At 40.7% G+C, this 16,110-nt stretch overlaps 1 pseudogene; it reads left to right on the top strand.

The window, feature by feature from the left end:
- Positions 1 to 13,737: 13,737 nt before the first annotated feature.
- LOC131827910 (peptidyl-prolyl cis-trans isomerase A-like) lies at positions 13,738 to 15,874 on the top strand (annotated as a pseudogene).
- Positions 15,875 to 16,110: the final 236 nt, after the last annotated feature.

The raw sequence follows: 16,110 nt of genomic DNA, 5'->3' as shown, positions 1-16,110 counted from the left end.
TTCAGATAGGAGACTAGTTAAGAAAAATGAGGCACATCTATACAAAAGGGTTTACTCCCCTCCCCCCACTCTCTCAAATAAAGAAATCTTAAAAAAAAAAAAAAAAAAGAATGGTCACCTTTCTGTTCATTGGAGTGAGAGGTTGGGAGAAAACAGGCAAAATGCAATTAACTCACTCACAAGTAATATGTGTTTAATAAACAAGTGAAGGAGAAAACACTTCAAAACATCCTGGTGTTATCCAACAGAAAATTTTTAACTCTCTCATCCCCAGACCTTCTCAACTGACTCATACATAGATCCTGTCTGAGTATCAACATAGAAAACCCTATGCTGAATATGAGCACCTTAGTCCAAGGATAGGCCCATGAAACTACAAATCATCAAATATTATTTTTACTTGATTTTCTATGAGGTGATAATGAATATAATAGTCTATAGCACAATAGCTGTGTCTAGAGACCATGTTCTTGTTAATAGATGTTGTCTTGAGATGCAACCTTAGTTACATGATATCTGGCCAGGGTACAATATGGATGCAATGATAAAGAAGAGATAAATAAGTGCTGTGAAGTGTGTAAACCTGGTGATTCACAGACCTGTACCCCTGGGGATAAAAATATATGTTTATAAAAAATAAAAAATTTAAAGAAAAAAAAAGAAGAGATAAATAATTTGTATAAGGAAAGCACTGTCAGCTTGTTTGGACGACGGACCTCTTCTTAGCTGCTCTTGTTCATTGCTCTTCCCTATCACTTAGCAAAGCTCCCAAACCCTGGTGTGCTCACTTACTTGTGTTATAGTCAATTGCCATCCATTTAGGGCCATAGTTGTAGAACTATTAAAACTCTAGCTTTCAAATGGCTCTTTAAGAGCTAAAGAGATGTATCTATTAGTCAGTATTCTATCAGGAAACAGAAGATACCCTAAAGAGGTATTTTGAAGAAAATTTAATAAGCGGGCTGTTTTTGGAGGTGTTGCAAGGACAGAGGAGCTACCAAGGCATATTGAGGCACCCAGGGAAGGCATCAGTGGGAAATTCCTACCATTTCTCATCCTGAAGGGGAAGGAAAGGGAACAGTGTCACACAAACCCAGTGAGTTGGAACTACAGAAGAAGAGATGTTGAATAAGAGCTGGAGCCCTACTGGGATGAAGACACACGAGAGACTTAGCCTGGAGCAGAAGGAAACAGGGAAAGAAATACCCCAACAACTCTCTTCAATTTAGGCACTTTATTTATCTATTATAAATAGTTATTGAAAATAATAATGAGATAAACATCTTGTGCATATTTTTTTTTTCCTCTCTGATTATTTTCCTAGGATATATTCATAATGGTAGAACTGATGGGTCACAGGCCAAGGGTGTTGAAATATGACTAGCCCTCCAGGAAAAGTGTACCAATTTATACTGTACAACAGAACCTTGGTGTATGACGGTGCTATTTCTTGACATTCTTGCTAATTAACACCCCCGCCTCCAGGTGTTAAGTTCTCTATCACCTCAATGACTTTATTTCTATTATATTCTTTATATTCTTTTCCTTTATATTCTTTATATTATAATATTCTATTGTATTCTTTATATTCTATTATATTGTATTTATGCATTTATTTATTTCTTTTGTATGCTGGCTAACTCTGCTGTCCTCCTAATACTCATGACCTCGTCTTCCTCACCCATCTCTGCCAGTTCCTATTTGTTCTACATTTCTATCATCCCCCTGGCACCTGACCAAGCATAATGCATTGCAATCATTTGTTCACTTCCTTGTCTCTTAAACTAGGCAGTGAATTATTATTGAGGAAAAGGATGATTTATTAATAGTGGTAGTAAAAGTATTCAACTCTGTAACCTCACTGTAACTTAGCACTATCTGAAATGTAGGACATACACAGAGCTATGCTTTAAATGAAAAAGATATGGAAGCTGACCACCACTGTTGTATAATCCAAGGATGATCTGTCAATCCCCACACTGCTATTGTACCACTTAGCCTGGTTCTAGTGTTAGTCCCATATGGCTGGCACAGCTCTGGAGAAGAACATTTCTCTTGAGAGTTCCTCAGAGCCCAGCCAGTTATAAGAAGCTGCCCAGCCTATTCTTTAGAAGCTGTTGTTAGCCTGTTCTTTGAGTATTACAAGTAAAAGAGATCAAGGACACCTGGGTGGCTCAGTCAGTTAAGCGTCTGCCTTCTGCTCAGGTCACGATCCTGGGATTGAGTCTTGAATTGGGCTCCCTGCTCATGCGGGGAGCCTGGTTCTCCCTCTGCTTGCAGCACCCCCTGCTTGTGCCCTTTCTCTCTCTCTCTTTCTGACAAATAAATAAATAAAATCTTTAAAAAAAATAGTAAAAGAGATCATCAGATTAAGGAGATGGGGAACTGTGTGGGGATTGATCGAGCTCTAGACCCGATGTCATTCCAACCTCTTTCTTTCAGGACCTGTTCACATTCATCAATATACTTGGCACATATCTTGTTATTCAGAAAAACAGGAGACTTTGAACATTATAAAAGTGGGGAGTAGATGGGGAAACCTGAGGGGGAAGTCAGAAAACAAGGAGCAGAAAGACATCATTCCCCATTTAGCCAATAAACTATACTTACATCTCTATGATAAAAATGTAATGGCAGGAAAGACAGAACTGTCTTTGTTAGTGTTTGTTATTTAATGAGAGTTTTGAAAAGTCATCAGGGCATTGGTGATAACCAGAAACTGAGGGAACCCTGCACCTCTGAGCTTAAGCTGAGTGGCCTTGGGGTTAAGTGGTGGACAAAGGCAGAGAAGTGCTGGTGGGCATTGTGCCCCATGGCTGCAGGGGGCTCACTGAGCAACACTGGCTGCTGACAGACAAGCTCTTATGCACCTTGTGGTCACTGTAAACAGTGAGGTCTTGGCAAGTGGCTCTGTAGGCGACAAAAGTAAACAATAGAGGAGGAACCACAGATGGTAACTAGGGCATATTTCACTATTTCTTGTCACTATAGCTTACAACAAATCTGAGAAACCCCTTCAATGATTCCTTTCCTGGAAGACATAGAGGACTTCCTTCTTCCCCTTCTTTTAGTCCAAGTTTTGGGCTAGAGTTCTCAGTGGAGCTTGAGATATAATAGGAGGGACCAATGTGTCCAGGGTCAAATTTTCACCTGATATGGTCAGGAAATTGAGCATAAAAATAAATACATTGAGAATAATGGAAGCCAGGTATTTTATTGCCAGATAGGGGAGTTACAATTAAGAAGAGGGGAATGCTAATAAATGTTAATAGTGCTGGACTGAACTATCTTGTGATAGACAGACAGATAGATAGACAAAGAGATAAAGAGATGCAAATGTATATGTCTACATATGTACATAGATTTCCTCGTGAGGTCCTATGAGAGGCTCTAGAAGCAAGAACACTCTGAAGGTTAGATCTTGATTTCTTATTATCATTCTCCATTAAAAGGAATTAGGGTTCTTGAAGAAATGGCTTTCTCCAGGACTAAGACAAGAAAAATACAAAATAAAGCTAATTTTTTTTTGTGCCAGAAAGTACTGAAACACTCAAGAATGATGGAGAGGAGATATCAGAAGGCCACCCAAATCAGTTTAAAGGGGCTCCCATTGGCATAACTCAGGACAGTTTGAATATTAAAATAATCATTTTAACATACTGCAACCCCTTAAGTAAATAGAAGGCCATGAGTATATGCTGATAAAAATGAATAAACAAAGGAAGAAGGGAAAGTTTACCTTACAGTAGATTGCCAATTAGTAAGTCTAAAGAGATGATGGAGTCAGAAAACCACCATTCAATATCGTGAGTTTCATTTCAACCACTAAGGTAAAGGGACACTCTCTTGGCAAGGTTCATCTTTTTCTTCACTATATGTAGTTCCTTTATCATTCTGGATATCGTCTTCTCAGATCATCTATACTTTCACCATTGTATTATTTTTCAGTCCCCCAATTTGACTCCTTCCCAGTATGGTTGAATGGGACCTGCCCCTTGAGACTGTGCTACTCCTTTGGGCTCCCCCTTTACTTCCACCATGTGTCTGGCTTCCTTTCCCTTCCTTCAGCCCAAATCCCCAGCCACAGCCCAAATCCAGAGCTCCCAGAAAAAAGACAAAACTGATTAACTTCTGCTTTCTGATATAAAGACAATGGATGCAGTCCCCCCCCTTTTTTTTTTCCTACCAGTAGTTCATCATATTTTCCCCCTTTTCATCTGAAATGTGTTTCAGGATTGGCTACTGTTCAGTCTCTTCAGAATTGAAAGAATATGAAAGTGACCTAATACTTTATCCCTTTCATAGAATGTGTTCTGCAGTGATTAGAACAACGAAGAGCAGGATGGCGGGGGTGGGGGGGTGGCAAACATATTCTCCAGCGCACTTTATTTCCCTCCTTTTTTCTTGATTCTCACTGAGTCCCTTCTCTTATCTTTCACCACAGGAATTAGTATTTTGATTATAAGATAGACGAGGAAGTTGTGGGTGAGTCACCTTTAGCATCTGGATTGTAGCTGAATTCAGTGAACACAAATGATGTGATCTTAGGTAAACAATGGAATCATTCAAGCTTAGTGTCTTCCCTGAAAAATGAGAGGTTTGACCTAATAACTTCTTACAGCTTTTCTATTTCTTAGTCCATGAGTCTGTGATTAGAACTTTAGATATTTAAATGCTCCTGAGCGTGGTCCTAAAAATTCTTTCTTCTTTACTGACATCAGTGACTTCCTGAAAATCTCCTGATTTCATATACCAACTCCCTGATAACCCCAAATTTTATACCTCCAGTCCCTATCCCTCCTTCCTTCCCGCCCACCATGAGCTTCCTATCTACAATTGCCTGGTTGATAGATTCACCTGGCTGTTCAACATGCATTATAAACACAATGTCTGGAAGAGAAGTCTCCATTTCTAACCCGTTGTCCCTCTCTGGTCTCTGCCATCTCAGTAAAGGGCAAAACCATTTACCCAGTTTCTCAGACAAAACATTGAGCAAATATCATTGATTACTCTTTCTGTCAATTTCCACATCCATTGTAACATTAACTCCTCTTTGCTTTTCCTTTACAACTGTGTTCAGTCAGACCACTTTTCAGCACTTCACCATAGCCACGACTTAGTCCCTGCTCTCATCACCTCTCCCATGAATTATTATCATAGCCTTTCTTGTCCCTACTTTATAGTCTCCAAAGAGCTTTCAAGTTCTTTTTGAAAATTGAAATCCAAGCATATCATTCCCTTGTTTAAAATCTTCTGGTAGCATGCCAATATACTCAGGAAAATAACACAAAGTCTGTTCTATGACCTGAAGCCTTACCTGCCCTGGCACATGCTCACCTCTCAAATGTCACCTTCCCTCAGGAACAGTCACTCTGGCTCCTCCTCTATGTTCTTTATGTATGCTGGAAAGAGATGGGCTAACTGCTTCCCAAACCTGGATTCTCTTCTTCCCAAACACACAGCTAAGTTGCATTTTCCAGCCTCCTGTGCGGTTAGGATGGGCATGTGACTGGATTCTTGCTGACGAAACAAGAAAATGAGTGCTATGTGCCATTTTCAGACCTGGACAATAAAAACTTCCCATATGACACATTCCCATCACTTGCCATTAGGATAGAGAGGAGCTAGGATGCCTGAGGGCGGTAGAGCTACCAGGGGAAGGGTCCTGGGTCCTGGAAACAGTATGGGAAAACACATCCACTAGACCCACAGTGACCTCTGCAGTGAGCAAGATATAAGCATCTTTTATGTGAAACCACTGAGTTTCCATGATGAGCACAGGTGGAATGGGTATGGGTTCCCAGTCACCTCAGGAACTTCCCTGTTATAATCTAAAACTAGCTCATATGTAGGACAGGGAGAGGCCAAAGAGAGAGGCAGGCCACTCCAGATTGGTAGGTAGTAGGTTTAATAAGCAAGGGAACTTACTTACGAGTTTTATCTTGGGTGCCCACATCGCAAGTAGATCTCTGCCTCCACTTATCAAATCTTGGAAGTTGAGATAGCAGTCTTAACTGGGTTTACTCATGTATACCATCCAGGTAGTCTCAGCACCACATCGCTGTCTTAAGGCTGTGTCCTTGGACAGTTTCTGGGACCGGAGAAGGCAAACAGAATGCACATTTCAAGGACAGGGAAGGGAGTGAGGAGTCTCTGACTGTTGGGGTCCAGTTCCAAGGTTACCAAGTGTTCATATATGCTCAGTGACCTCCTCCAATGTTTGTTGAAACATTTAGCTTCCGCTGACTGAACAGTGAACCAAACTTCTTCCTATGTTACTTACTTCCTTTGCTTGGAAAGTTCTTTTTGTATCCATGTGGCCTATTTCATTAGATCTTTGTTTAAATGTCACCTCATCCAAAAGGTCTTCTCTGACTACTCATTTAAACTAACCTAAAACAAACAAACAAACAAAACATAAATTAACCTAGTCCCATTTCCCTATTAGCTCCTTACCTTAAACTAATTTTTTTCAAAATGCTTATCATCACCTAATATTGTTAGATATTTAATTTTTATGTTTGTTGTCCCTCTTATACTACAATATCAGATATGTGAGGACAGTGCCAGCCATTTTTTTCTCTCTCTTTTTTTTTTTGTGGTTCTATATTTCATGCTAGATCAGTGCCTCACACATAATAGGAGCTCTATCACTACCTGAAAGAGAGAATGAATGAATGAATGAGTGAATGAATGAGTGAATTTCAGCTGCCCTTTAGCAGCTTGGCCCTGTTTCAGCTGCAACTATGCCCACAAATCCAATTTCGGCTCGCACACCTCATTTTCAGATCCAAAGCAGCACCTACCTCCTCACTCTCCAACAATTAAGCTTTCGCTTCCCTTATCTTAACAGCTCTAAATGAGGCAGCATGCCTCCTGAAAGGTGATATACTGTCATGGCTTTAAAAGTTGAGAGAAGCAAAAGAACGAATGTAAACTCTAAGAGCAAGAATCTAAGGGGTCTGGAAGTCTGACGGGGACGAAAGGGAACACAGCATCCTCCAAGCACTTTGGCCGAGACAGGCCCCTGCAGGAGATGCTTCCTGGTTCTTGCTTCCAGGCAGAACTCTCTATCCTCTACTCCTCTCTGGCCCGTTGGTTGAAGGAAATTGCTGGACAACCTTAGGTTCAAATTGTTGGACAACCTTAGGTTCAAAGACAAGTTCTAATGCCAGCAGGTCCACCACTCGAAGTGAGCGGGGCCTACTGAGGGGAAAGATCGTAATTGTGATTCTGGACGTTGTGACTTTGCAGCGGCAGCCGCTTCCTGCCTGTGAGTATTGAGCCCGAGTGTGGCATAGTGAGAACATGACTATCCTGAAGAGTAACTAGAAAGCCTGCAAATGCTCAGCAACAGTATTTCTCTTTCCCTTCTCACTTCCAGCCTTCGGTCATTAATTCATTCTATCCCTGTCAAGCAGTCTTCCAGATCCATGCGTGAACCCATAACGTCCCTGTTGTTATGGGGCTTACTTCCTAGAAAGACAGACTGATGATGATATAAGCAGACAGTACTCTGGGGAAATGCTCCGAAGATGAACAAGGCAGGGTGAGGAGGAGAGATGCCAAGGAAGTCTCTGTGGGGCAGTGACAGTTAAGCATAGACTGGAGTGAAATGAGGACGCCTTGAGTGCAATGACGGTGGATGGGGTCCAAGCAGAAGGGGCCGGAAATCATGAAGACCCTCAGAGGCCATTGCTTGGCTTGTTCTAGGAGTAGCACAAATACCTGTGTGGCTTGAAACCAGTGAGCGAGGGGATCCTGGTGGAGCTGATTTAAACAAGTGGCCAGGACGGGACCATACAAGGTAAGGACTTCGACTTTCACATGGAAGCTACTGGAGGATTGTGAGCTGGGGATGAAAAGAGCCACATTCTATAGGACAGAATGTTTTAGCCTGTGCCCGAAGCAAGAACCTTCATCAACGGAACCAGCTCTCCCTAATGTTCCTTCTTCTTTTTCCCATTTCTACCCCAACTCAGTGAATGAATATAGAGAACAGCTGTTGAATCCAATTAATTTTTTTTAAATGGCATTTATGGAGTATTTACTATGAATCTCTTCCAGGTCCTTTCCCACATGTCAAGCAGTTCAGATAGCAGTCTCTGTGTTATACCTTCACCTGGAGATCAAACACTGGGCTCACCTGCTTTAACAGTATCTCATTTGCTGTTCATGTCAACCAAGGAAGTGGATTTTATTACCTCCCTTTCCCAGATAAGGAAACTGAGGTTCAGAGAAGTTAAATATCTTCTGTAAAGTCACACAGACAATAAATGGTAGAGCCAGGATGCCCCACATGTGCCCAAGGCTTGCTTCCATGGCTCCGTGATAAGATGTGGCTGTGGCACTTAATTCTTCCCTTGAGGGTGTTTTATATTGAAAGGAGTGGATCTGAAAACAGACAGACAAATTACCAACCAGCACAGAGTATGTTCACAGTTCCAAAGAAGGTGCATCATTAACAATGAATGGAAAGGGAAATCTTCAAGCATAGAAGTGGGAAGAACTTTCCAATCAGAAAGGACGGCAAAGCATACATACTGTTTAAGGTCCCATTATACTGGTTCCCCGCCCTAATGACACATTAGAATCACATAATACGTGTTTGTGCATGTGCTTGTATGTTCACACATACCCGTGTTTACCGTGGCCCTTAGTAAGATCGGGGAAGTCTCTATTAAAAAATCCCAGGTCTGTCCTACTATGCAGCCAGGATGGAAAATGCCGTGACGGATCAGTTGTCAAACTGCACCATCCACAGGCCTGGCCTCCTCCTCCTGTGCCGGGTCACCTGTGGGGGGCTGGAGAGTCTATACGCTAAATAATAACCCAGGTGATTCTGAAGCCCGTAGCGCCAGGACTGTGCTCTGAGGAACGTCTGAACACGATTCCATAAATGGAATTATATTTGCCATAAGCAGCCATTGTACCTCCAGGCAGGAAGAGGGTAAAAGGCCAGGTAGGTGTTTAAAAGGAGAGGCTGCCGGAAGTTAACCAGAGTGGAAAAAGCCATGATTCAGCAGAGCTCAGCAGGGACTTCGAGGGGCCTTCTGACTTCTAATCTGCCCAGCTGAAAAAATGAAAAAGAGAGAGAGTATCCATTACTATGAACAGGAAGTACAGAATTCATAGAATTTCAAACATTTTCAGAAAAAAAGTACTGCCTCTTTTCTGAGTTTCCATTTTCCAAGTGGTTTCTAAGTGCTTTTAATATGGAGGGCAATAACACAGGCTTCTTCTTCTTTTTTTTTTTAATAGTGCCGAGCTAATTACCAGACGTAGCCGTTCTGCAAGCATTTAATGCCTACATAAAACATGGGGCCATAATGAAGATAATTGAAAGTATGACTTTCATCAATATTTAATTAGCATTTGGTGCTAACTCATTATTTCGGTACAATTAATTTGACATCTTGCTCTAAGTCCCGAACAGATTTCAATCCAGAGGGCTGTTTTATTGGCGAGACATGTGTAACATCACGCATGCCCCTGCCCAGAGGAAACAATATGAAATATGGGGGAGATGATTGACAGTTTAATCTAGCTCCGAATAGCAAAGCCTAATATATTAAAACCAAATAAGCATGTTTACTTAGCAAGGCGAATCCAGTACTAATGAAACTCCAGGCCTTGCTTGCCAGCCAGTCAGGGCGAGAACCCCGCTGCACAACTTCTGGGGTGTCATCTGTCACAGTGGTCTGGGGAAACATTCAGAGTAAGGGCATGCTGTTGGTCCCCCGCGAGCCAGAACTTAACACCTCACACACTTGAACGACCTAAGCTCAATGTATTATCAAGCTAACAGCAAGAGATTGCACAGCAGAAGGGGACTGAGAACACAAGGAGGCCATCCAGGGATCTGCCAGTCCTGTGATCTAGCCACTTCTTAGCTTTTGGGCAAGTCCCTGAACTTTCCTATGGCTCAGTTAATACATGTGTGTAAATGATAAACAAGACCCATTAAGTCAGTGTCCCTCAAACTATCTGGGGTAAATGTCCAGTTTTTTGTCTTACACTTTTTGTTTTTCTAATTTTCAAGTGCTTGTGAATGGATACATCCTTAAAATACAATTTTTAAAAAAATGAAAAGAAGAGAGGGCTGGGTGGCACAGTCGGTTGAGTGTCTGCCTTTAGCTCAGGTCATGAGCCCAGGATCCTGGGATGGGGTCCCTCACTGGGCTCCCTTCTCAGCTGGGAGTCTGCTTGTTCCTTTCCCTCTGCGTGCCTCTCCCCCCGCTTGTGCTCTCTTGCTCGCTCGCTCTCTGACAAATAAATAAATAAAATCTTAAAAAAACAAAACAAAACAAAACCAGAAGATACTATATTCCCAACACTGTCAGGGACCCTGACATGGGACCCTGTTCTAAGACTCCAGGATCATGACCTGAGCCGAAGGCAGATGCTTAACCGACTCAGCCACGTAGGCCTCCTGGTCAATATGTTTTTTTAAAAAGGCTCTTTTTATTTTGTAGTTATAAATATTTTTCCATGCTAATATTTGGTTCAATTATTTTGCAAATGGAAAGTCGTATATTCTTCATTAAAATAACTTACAATTTTTAAAAGAATAGAAAAAAAACAATAAAAAGACATATAAAATAAAGCCCCAATTTTTAATTATTAGACCTCGTAGATGTACAGTTATTCTTTGAAATTGTATAATCGTTCCTATATTCTTCAATCTGTGTACTTACCTGTTGTGGATCAGTGATCACTTGTGGACCGTACTTGAGGGATACTGCTTTAGACTCCTCTTAGGAAGAATTAAGGAATTAAAGAGGTTTTAAAACAATAGGAAGAAAAAGGGAAAAGCACTCAGACTATAAGAGGCTACTTCTGAGAGGAGGAACACAAATAGAGAGGAGACTGTGGCTTTTCTTAGGATTTAAGTGAGAAACAACGGTCTTCCCTGTTCTTGAGTCAGCCACCCTTAAGCCTTCCTGGGTGACATGTTCAAGAATAACACACTTACTTTACATTGAGTTCTGCTGTAAACAGAAGGGGAATAAACTAACTGGACAAACTGGGATGCTAATGGTATGTATGTTATATCAAAACCTTGGAAAAGCAGAGAGGGGTCTGCTTTATAATATCCTAAGATGGGTGCTATGTGTGGGTTTCGTTTTAAACAGTTTTGTTGTAGTTAAACTGGCAGAAAATCAACTGCCCATACCTTTTTTTTTTTTTTTTTAAAGATTTTATTTATTTATTTGAAAGAGAGACAGAGAGAGCAAGTTTGGCAGGGGGGTGGGGTGGGGCAGAGGGCAAAGGAGAAGCAGGCTCCCTGCTCAGGACCCTGAGATCATGACCTGAGCTGAAATGAGATGCTTAACCGACTGAGCCACCCAGGTGCCCCATGTTTATTTTCTTCTAAAGTCTTATTTATTTACTTCAGACAGATCAAGAAAGTGAGAACACGTGGGAGACAAGGAAGATGGAGATGGAGAGAGACAATCTTCCAGCAGAATCCCTGCTGAGCGGGGAGCCCAAGCCGGGGCTCAGTCTCATAACCCTAAGATCATGACCTGAGCTGAAATCAAGAGTTGGCGGCTTATCTGACTGAGCCATCCAAGCACCCCTAAACCGCACATGTTTAGTACCCAGTTTAAAGTAACTTTTGACATGAACATCCCCATCACCTCCAAAGTTTCCTCATGCCACTTTGATCCCTCCCTCCTGACCTCCATTCCTTTCCCTCTACCCCATCCGCCAACCCCAGATAACCATGGCTCTGCTCTCAATAATATGTCAGCATTCATTTTTTAGAAATGTATAGTACTGGAATCAAAAGTATATACCTTTTTTAATCTGACTACTTTTACTTTTCATAATATGTTGAGGTTTATCCATGTTATTATATTTAATGTATTATATATAATAATTCATATATGTATATAAATACAAGTCCTTTATTAGATGTATGCCTTTCAAATGCAAATATTTTCTCCCACAAAGGTGTGGCTTTTCATTCTTTTAATGATATCTTCCAAAGACTAGATGTTTTTAATTTTTATGAAGACCAGCTTATTTTTCACTTTATGGATCTATAAATTTTATAGTTTTGGATTTTACATTTTGGCCTATGATTCATTTTAAGTTAATTCTTACAGTGTGAGGCATGGATGGAAATTCGTGTTTTATTTTTTTTATTTTTTTAAAGATTTTATTTATTTATTTGACAGAGAGAAATCACAAGTAGACAGAAAGGCAGACAGAGAGAGAGAGGGAAGCAGGCTCCCCGCTGAGCAGAGAACCCGATGCGAGACTCGATCCCAGGACCCTGAGATCATGACCTGAGCCGAAGGCAGCGGCTTAACCCACTGAGCCACCCAGGCGCCCCGTCGTGTTTTATTTTTTTGCATATGGATATCTAATTGTCCCAGTACCATTTGTTAGAGTATCTTTTTTCTGCTGAATTGTCTTTGCACTTTCACTAACAATCAATTGATTGTTGTGTGTAGGTCTATTTCTTTACCCTCTGTTTTGTTCTATTGATCAATTTGCCTATCAGGAAGCTAATGCCACACACTGCCCCCATGACCGCAGCTTTATAATAACTCGCAGTCAAAAAGTTTGAGTTCTCTAACTTGGTTCTCTTGTGCAAGGTTCTTTCGGCCATTTGAGGTCATTTGCATTTCAGTAAGAATTTTAGAACGGGCTTTTAAATTTCTTTTTTGTTGTTTTAGATTTTATTTATTTATTTGAGAGAGAGTAAGAGCAAGAACAAGCAGGGGGAAAGGCTAATGGAGAAGCAGACTCCCAGCTGAGCAGAAAGCCTGATGTAGGACTTGATCCCAGGACCCTGGGATCATGACCTGAGCTGAAGGTAGACACTTAACCAACTGAGCCACCCAGATGCCCTAGAATCAGCTTTTAAATTTCTGAAAGAAACCTCTGTTGGAGTTTTGAAAAGGACTGTGTTGAATCTATAGATATGAGAATGGACTCCTCAACAGTGAGTCTTCTGATCCATAGTGTGCTCTGCATCTCCATGCTTTTAGGTCTTTACTTTGTCTCAGTAATGTTTAGATTTTAGGGTATTGGTCTTGTCCAGCTTTTGTCAGAGTCATCCCTAAGGATTTCGTATTCTTCTTTGTAAATGGCATTATTTTCTTAAATTTAATTTGACTGTTGGCTACTAGGATATAAAAATACAATTAATTTTTTTTCAAATATTCTCACTCACCATGTGTCTAAGAAAACTAAACGGAGTTCTGAAAAGATGTTAGATTCTAGGAAATGCAGTAGTCCTTCAGAAAGGAGATGGTCAGTAGGACTTGTTATGGAGAGCCCTAGGTAACTGACAGTCTTCTTCCTGTGCTCAGGAGAGTGGGCTAGGGCACTGGGGTGCCTGATGGCCCTGGATGTGTAAGAAGTGATCCCATGGGTAAGAGATGGTTACTTCCACTGGAGAGATCAACTTAATGCAAAGTGTCAGTTAGTATCCCTCTTAAAGGAACCAGTGCAGAGTTTTCTGAGGAGCCCTGGGCTATGCACTAAGTTCAAAGACAGGAAAAAGATGGGCAGTGAGGTCTTGAGGGGATGAAACAATTTGAGAAATTCTGGCCTCATGTAGAGAATTCTACAACTCAAGAGGAGGGAGCCCTAGGTTGAAATCTTTTTGCTGAAATAAGCTGCTCAGTGAGAACTGCTTCAGCTACCATCCTGAATTGAAGAGATCCCCGCTCCCAAATATACTCAAGTTGTGAGTGCCTGGATAGTATGGAGGGGGCTATGAGCAAACGTCTTACAGGTAGGGTAAAACAGCCCCGATCAGCAGAGGACTGGGCAGCTAACCATGTGGCCAAATTAGCAGCAAGTTCAACCACTGGACAGATCATGCCATCGGAGAGATGTGGTGATTCTCTTGAAGTGGTCATAAGAAGGGAGCACCTATTTATTTATTTTAATTTAATTTATATTAATCTTTTAATCTCCTAGCATATAGTGTTTTGTTCGTTTCAGGTGTACAATATATGATTCAAAATTTTTATACATTACTCAGTGCTCATCACAGTAAGTGTACTCATAATCCCCATCACCTATTTCTCTCATCCCCCCTCCCACTTTCCCACTGGTAACCACCAGTCGATTCTCTATAATTAAGAGTCTATTTCTTAGTTTGCTCTTTCTGTCTTGTTTGTTTCCCTTTGATTATTTGTTTTGTTTCTAAAATTCTGTATGTGAGTGAAGTCATAGGTATTTGTCTTTCTCTAATTGACTTATTTCATTTAGCGTATTTCGTAACTCACTCTGTGTTGTTGCAATGGCAAGGTTTCATTATTTTATTTTATTTTTTTATTAACATATAATGTATTATTAGCCCCAGGGGTACAAAGTTTTATTCTTTTTTCATATCTTCTTATATATTCATTTATCGACAGACACTTGGGCTGCTTCCATAATTTGGCTATTGTAAATAATGCTGCAATAAACATAGGGGTGCATGTATCCCTTTGAATAGTGTTTTGTATCTTTTGGGTAAATGTCCAGTAGTGTGAATACTGGATCATAAGATAGTTCTATTTTTAGGTTTTTGAGGAAATCCCAGACGTTTTCCACAGTGGCTACACCAGTTTGCAAAATTTGAGGATGTGCCAAAAAGATTCAGAAATAAAGATAGATTATAATTTGAATTTACATTTTAAAAATAAAAATTAATTAAAATAACTTAGGACAAAATATCAAAATTTTATTTTTTTTATTTTTATTTTTTTAAAGATTTTATTTATTTATTTGACAGACAGAGATCACAAGTAGGCAGAGAAACAGGCAGAGGGAGAGGAGGAAGCAGGCTCCCTGCTGAGCAGAGAACCCGATGCGGGGCTCGATCCCAGGACCCTGGGATCATGACCTGAGCCGAAGGCAGAGGCTTTAACCCACTGAGCCACCCAGGCGCCCCAAAATATCAAAATTTTAAATGAAGATAATATATTGAGCTCTATTGGAGCTTCAGGTAAAAGGAAAAATGTTCTCCCTTGATTTATATTTTTTAAATATTTTATTTATTTATTTGTCAGAGAGAGAGAGGTAGGCAGAGGGAGAAGCAGGCTCCCTGCTGAGCAAAGAGCCCAATGTGGGACACGACCCCAGAACCCTGGGATCATGACCTGAGCCGAAGGCAGACGCTTAACTGACTGAGCCACCTAAGTGCCTCTATATATATTTTTAATGGCCATTTTTTTCCTAGAATATTAGAGTAGTTGGAAAAAATCTTGAAAAAATTGAAAAGCATATGTATTAAAACTCAGAATAATATTTTAAGCATAAGTATTTTATTTGTTCTGAAGATAATTTATTACAATTTAACTGTAGTGAAAGCAAACTCATCATCAATATTTTAAACATCTAATTCCAGACCTTGCAAACACCATCATACCAGAGTCCCCTACACCTCCCAGCCATGGTCAACCTACCATGTTCTTCAACATCATTGTGGACAGTGAGCCCTTGGGATAAAGTTCCAGAGACAGCAGAGAACTTTCATGCTCTGAACATTGGGAAGAGAATTTGGTTTTAATGGTTCCTACTTTCACAGGATTATTTTGGGATTTCTGTGCCAGGATGGGGATTTTATAGGCCATCATAGCACTGGTGGCAAGTCCATCAATGGGTGAAGTTTGATGATTAGAATTTCATCCTGAAGCACATGGGCCCTGGCATCTTGTCTGTGGCAAATGTTGAACCCCACACAGACAGTTCCCAGTTTTTCATCTGCCCTGCTAAGACTGGGTGGCTGAATGGAAAGCATGTAGTCTTTGGCAAAGTGAAAGACAACATGGATATTACCGAAGCCATGGAGCGGTTTGGGTCCAGGAATAGCAAGAAGATCAGCAAGAAGGTCACCATTGCTGACTGTGGACAAATCTAACAAATTAGACTTGTGTTTTATCTTAACTACAAAACCATTCCTTCTGTGGCTTAGGAAAGCACCCCTTTAGCCCCATCTGCTCAAAACAACCTATAATCTTTGTGCTCTTGCTACCATTCTATGGGTTCTATATTGTCCTTATTCCCTTCCAAGTCTTCCAGCTGGATTGCAGAGTTAAATTTATGATTATGAAAAGAAAACTAAACAACAACAATAAAAAAGTAAAAATAAAAATC

Source organism: Mustela lutreola, chromosome 3 (genome assembly GCF_030435805.1).
Source record: "Mustela lutreola isolate mMusLut2 chromosome 3, mMusLut2.pri, whole genome shotgun sequence".
NCBI classification, from domain to species: Eukaryota; Metazoa; Chordata; class Mammalia; order Carnivora; family Mustelidae; genus Mustela; species Mustela lutreola.
The sequence above is the reverse complement of the archived record's forward strand: the minus strand, read 5'-3'. Positions and strand labels throughout refer to the sequence as shown.